This window comes from Notamacropus eugenii, chromosome 4, assembly GCF_028372415.1.
Source record: "Notamacropus eugenii isolate mMacEug1 chromosome 4, mMacEug1.pri_v2, whole genome shotgun sequence".
In the NCBI taxonomy this organism is placed as follows: domain Eukaryota; kingdom Metazoa; phylum Chordata; class Mammalia; order Diprotodontia; family Macropodidae; genus Notamacropus; species Notamacropus eugenii.
The window spans coordinates 349,654,644-349,659,291 of NC_092875.1; positions in this window are offsets into that span (position 1 = coordinate 349,654,644).

A 4,648-nucleotide genomic window follows, 5' to 3' on the forward strand; every position below is an offset into this window, starting at 1 on the left:
CCAAAGGTCTGTCATGCACCTGACCCGGAGCAGAGCCCAGCCCTGCCTTGGCCGAGGCACCAAGGGGAGCAAATCCGAGCAGCCTTCAGGGATGGAATCTCCAGCCACAGCGCAGGTCCCTCCACCCACAGGAGCCAAAGGTCAGTGAGAGAGTCTTTTTGGCTGGCCGAGAGGGGAGTGGGGTGTCCCCATAACTCAGGCCCCCCTCAGGAGGCAGCAGCAGAGGCAGCAGCAGACAAGGGCTCCCAAAGCAGGAACGAGCTCTGATCCATTGTTGAAGGTCTCTGCATAAACTCCCTGAGGCAACTGAGTCCCATGTAGTGGCCCTGCCCCAACCTGAACTTAATCTCACATTGAATAGAAGCCCTGTACCCACCAAAAGCCCTGAGGCTGGGAAGCAGCATTTGAATCTCAGCCCCTAAGCACTAGCTGGGCAGATCTGGAGGTGAGGTGGGTGTGGAGAGGAAACTCAGAAGTCAAGTAACTGGCTGGGAAAATGCCCAAAACAGAGAAAAAAAATAAGACCATAGAAGGCTACTTTCTTGGGGAACAGGTGTCTCCCCCCATCCCTTCGGAGGAGGAAGAACAAGGCATACTGTCAGAGGAAGTCAAGGGCCCTCCCTCCAAAGGGGACTTAAACTTGGCTCAGGAAATAGAAGACCTTAAAAAACAAGTTAGCAGCTTACTGAAGGAGAACCAAAAAAAACGCTGAGGAAAATTGCAGCTTTAAAAAAAAAAAGCTAACTGAATTGGAAAAAAGAGGTCTAAAAAAGCCAATGAGGAGAAGGAGGTTTTAAAAAGGCAGAATTAGCCAAACGGAGGAGAAGCTTCAAAAGCTCACTGAACAAAATAATTCGTTGGAAGAGAGAATTGAGTCCAGGGAAATGAATGACTATGAGTTAAACCAAGAAGTTAGCAAACAAAACCAAAAATTTAAAAAAATAAAAGATGATGTGAAAGAACTCATTGAAAAAACAGCTGACCTGGACAATAGATCCAGGAGAAATAATTTAAAACTTATTGGGCTACCTGGAAGTCATGATCAAAAAAAGAGCCTAGACATTGTCTTCCATGAAATTATCAAGGAAAACTGCCCTGATGTTATAGAATCAGAGGGCAAAATAGATATTGAAAAAATTCATCGATCTCCCATTGAAAGAAACCCGATCAGAGAAACTCCTAGGAATACTGTGGCCAAATTTCAGAGTTCCCAGATGAAGGAGAAAATACTGCAATCAGCTAGAAAGAAACAATTTGAGAACTGTGAAAATACAATCAGGATAACACAGGATCTGGCAGCTTCAACATTAAGGAATCGAAGGGCTTGGAGTAAGATATTTCAGAAGTCAAAGGAATAGGGATTGAAGCCAAAGAATCACCTACCCAGCATATCTGAATATAACACTTCAAGGGAAAATTTGGACATTCAGTGATAGAGACAAATTTGAAGATTTCACGGTGAGGAAAAGATCAGATCTATATTTAGAATTTTGACTTCCCAAGACAAGAATCAAGAGAAGCAGTATTTTCTCAGTATTTGGGTAGTTGGAGAGATTGTACACACACACTCATACACATACGCATAGATATATAGAGAGTACAGAGTGTGTTATATCAGAAGAGATGATATCCACATGCACACACACACAAAATAAATAAAATAAAATAAAATAAAAATCAAGGGGTGAGAAAGGAAGTAAGGAAACAGGGCAGGCTATAACTCATAAAAGAGATAAGAAAAATCTTATTCAATAGAGGAGATAAGGGATAAGGGGAGGGGGGGGAATAAAGCTACTCTTCCCACATGTGGCTGAAGGAAGGAATAACATGCTCACTAAATTTGATATGAAAATCTATATCACACCACAGGAAAGTAGGAGAGGAGGCAACAAGTGAAGGGAATGAAGGGAATGTTAGAAGGGAGGGCAAATGGGAGAAGGGAGTCACTAGAAATAAGCTCTTTCGAGAAGGGACAAGGTCAATTGTAGGGGGGAAAAAGGGGAATAGGGTAAGTCAGAGGGCACTATAATTAGTATTACACATCATGATTACTATGGAAGTCTTTTGCAAAACAACACATGTTTAGTCTGTACTGAATTGCTTCCCTTCTTAGTGGGGTTGGGGAGGGAGTGGGGGAGGGAGAGAAGTTGGAATTCAAAGTAGTAGAAATGAATGTTGAGAATTTTTACTGCATATAATCAGGAAATAAGAATTACAGGGATAGGGGTATGGAAATTTATCTTGCCCTGAAAGAAAAGAAGGAAGATGGGGATAGGACAGGGGTGGAGTGTGATGGAGGGGAGGGTACATTGAGGGAAGGAGCAACTAGAATGCAAGGTATTAGGAAGTGGGGGGAGGGAGGTGATGGGGAGAAAAATTGGTCATGTTACAAAGTGAGGTAAAAGCAATTAGTATTAAAACAATAGACTGAATTAATTACTGAGAATAAATCAATGACATCTTTAGTTTGGAGAAAAGAATTTCAGTCTCACTTTCCAAGAGGAAGGTAACCTCTGATAAAATTTGGCATTGATGAAAAAGTCAAGGTTTTAATGGTAAATTTGATTTTATGATTGCTATTTGATCAGGAGCTAGAACATGTATAGAAAGACATGTAAGCCACTTAAGACTTGCCTAAAAGATGTTCCTTAGCCAAAGTGAAACTATAATCATATTTTAAACCTGGTTATAGGAACTTGCCATTTTTAGATGATGTGGGACTAGTAAGTGACTATTCTTCTGAGTCTAACTCCAGGTATGGGAAGCAACAAAGGTGATCCGAGCCTCGATTACATGATGCCAGTATGCTCATGAGATGCTGGTATGAACTGCATAGGTGATCTCAAGGGAAGAGTGGGAGAGCAGCTGTTCAGCATGGACTGAGGTGGGATTCTCCTGACTCAATTTCCCCAATGACACCTGGCAGACTTTAAGCCTGACTGAATACAAGTGGATAATCTAATCCTGTCTGGAACTGACATGAAGTTGGGGAGATATTGTATCCCTGCAATGTCCTTACTCTTGGAGGCAATTTCCTATAGTCAAAAGGTTTGTAAGCTTAATACCAGATCTATTCAATTACAGATTATGGGTAGAGGAACATCCGAGGCTGTCTAAAACTAAGCTATTAGGCATAGGACTTTAGACCAACAACATGAAGTTAGGGTCTTTTTATTCTTAGTAATACTGAGGAGACAATTAGATCAAGAGATTGTGAAGTTAGCAACATAAATATTATCTGTGTCTCAGTTGGCTTATGCTTAAAAAAAAAAATTCTTTTGTGGTCCATATTGTAAATGCTTTAAAAAGATGTATCACCTGACCAAAAAGTTTGAATGCTTTATCTGTTATAAACTGTGTTAAAAATACAATAAAATAAAAATAGAGGGAGGGAAAAATCAACAAAATCAAACAATTTATCAAAAGTTCTGAAAATACAGTAAATGCTTCACTCATGGAATCCTCTCCTCCTCTGCAAAGGTGTGTGTGTGTGTGCGTGTGTGTGTATGTGTGTGTATATAAAGTATTATATTGCATTACATTCACGTACTACAATTTGTTTAGTCTTTTCCTAATCAATGAGTTTTTTAATTTTTTTCCAGTTCTTTTCTACCACAAAAAAAGTGCTGCTATAAATACTTTGGTATATGGAGACCTTCTTTTCATCAATGATCTTCTTAGGGTATATGTCTAGTAGGAAAATCTGTAGGTCAAAGGACACAGATATTTTACTTACACATTTTTTTGCACATTTCTAACTTGCTTTTCAAAAATAGTCATAGTGATTGCGACTGTACCAACCATGCACTAGTATGTTTGTCTTTTCACAACTCCATCCAACATTGACTATTAACATCTTTTGTCATCATGGCCAATTTTCTCTGCATGTGAGAGAGAATTGAGAGGTTTTTTTGCTATACATTGGTTTTATTAATGATTTAGAGTATATTTTCATATAGGTATTACTGGTGATGGTGTTTGAAAAAAACATACTTGTCATTAGTAGTATAATGTGCAATCACCAATGGATTCTACAAAATCGATTCTATGGATTCTACAAAGGAGAAATAAAAAATGCTTAAATGATATATACCAAAAATTTAAATTCCAGAATCAGTTACCACAAAAATTTAAGCATTTTTTTTAAAAGACAAGGGATGACTACTTGAGGATTCTTTATTTCCCTAACTATGATTTCTTTGTGTATGGAGCACCATATGAGGAAACTTACTTTATCACTGAGAATCAACAACCGTTTTACAAACTTAACTCATAGAATATTGAACGGGGCCATTAGGACATTATGTGAACTTCACAGGGTCACACTGTCAGTGTTTATTGGTGCTAAGATTTGAACCTTTATTCCCCTGACCCAGAGGCCAAGTGTCCATCCGCTAAGCTATGCTGCCTCAAGAGTTTACCTAAATTTGTACAATTTGTGTATTTCAAAACAAACTGTAAGGCCATCATTGATATACAAAATCAATAAGATAATGGTTACTATGGAGTTTTATTAAATCGAGACAAGATCTAAAACAATGACACTCTAAAAAACTATGATTAGTCCAAATTTCAAGGGACTCATGAAAAACAAAATAATAGAGTTATAATTAGGTTTAATTTACAATTGAATGATATAGGTAGACTT